This window comes from Pteropus vampyrus, unplaced genomic scaffold (genome assembly GCF_000151845.1).
Source record: "Pteropus vampyrus isolate Shadow unplaced genomic scaffold, Pvam_2.0 Scaffold661, whole genome shotgun sequence".
Taxonomy (NCBI): domain Eukaryota; kingdom Metazoa; phylum Chordata; class Mammalia; order Chiroptera; family Pteropodidae; genus Pteropus; species Pteropus vampyrus.
Genome location: NW_011889442.1, coordinates 16,600 through 18,068, shown reverse-complemented (window position 1 = coordinate 18,068; position 1,469 = coordinate 16,600).

The following is a 1,469-nucleotide window of genomic DNA, read 5'->3' as shown; positions in this document are numbered from 1 at the left end:
GGCAAAAGTACAAGATCTACCGCGAGGGTCGCTGGGATATGACGCGTTTCTGTCCAAGAGACATTGGGATAGTGACCCCAGAAAGCTGGGTGGGGAATGGGGGATGGCTAGCCCTATCCTCCTTTGATGTACATAGTGCACTTTAGGTCACATGGAAATTTGCTTTTTTAGAGATGATTTGTTTTTAATAAATGCAGACGGTCCTGACAAAGTTAAGTCAGACACAGACTTTTCTCAACAGCCCGTAAAATAATGGCTTTCACCGATGATCATCAACCAGTTACTTCAACCTAGTGACATCAACGACGGCCGGCAGAATAAATAAAGGTCCTTTGGGGAAAAGTGATAGTCACTGAAAAAAAACTAGTACCAGTTGGACCCACTATGCAACCTCGATGTCACCAAACAGAGGCTCTGATACGAACAGGTGCTCATGATGCAATCAGAAATGTCAGCCCTACTCGAGCAGCAGTGTGGTTAGAGTCACTCTAGATATGAGCAGGTGCCTCTGGCTCTAAATAGACGTTTGTCGCAAGCAATGGAAAACATGTTAAGGTCGTTAAACACATGTGATTATAGGTGATTCTCGGAGGCATTGCAGGTTCGGTTCCTGACCAAGAGCAATATAGCGAATATCGCAAAAAACCAGTTACACGCATTTGTTGCTTGCCCACCGCATGTAACAGTTAAGTCTACACTATACTCTTCTGGAGTCTATTGGGTGTGCAATGCCTTTGTGTCTAAAATAACCATGCGTAACCGTCATTCAAAAATGTTGCTAAAAAAGGTTAACCATCATCTCAGCTTTGTGAGTTGTCTTCTGTTTGCTGGTGGCGGGTTTTGCCTCTGTGTTGAGGAAAATGCAATACCTCTGAAGCTCAATATAGGGAATCTCAACAAAGCCAGGTATGTCTTATTAGAGAATCTGGGACATTAAACCAGAAAAATGACCTAGTTACACCATCATACATATGACAAACAAGATGGTAGGACAAACCTGTGAAAGATAAAAACTATGATGCATAATATAAAAATAAAATGAAAGTATAGTTAATTTTTAACTTACACATCAATTTGAATAATAGATTTTTTTAGGGGTTGTTTTTTTTTTTGTTCTATACCCCAGCATTATTGAAGTATAATAGACAGTTAGTTGCTCATACTTACATTGTATAATTCAATGAGGGTTTTTAAAATTATAGTCGACATACAATAATATATTCGTTTCAGTTGTACAAAAAAGTCAATTTTTGAAAAACCAGAAAAATTGAATTCTGACTGCCATTGGTGTTTTGAATGTGTGGAAATGCCATTGGTATGAGCGCGATGAAATAGAACTTGTGCTCTATAGTCATATTTGAAGATTTATAGGTAACATGATGTCTGGCACTGCCAGTGCTACAAGATTAGGAACATATTTATGAATTATATTTAGGGTTCATACTGACCTTTGACCTTTGCATAGTAGA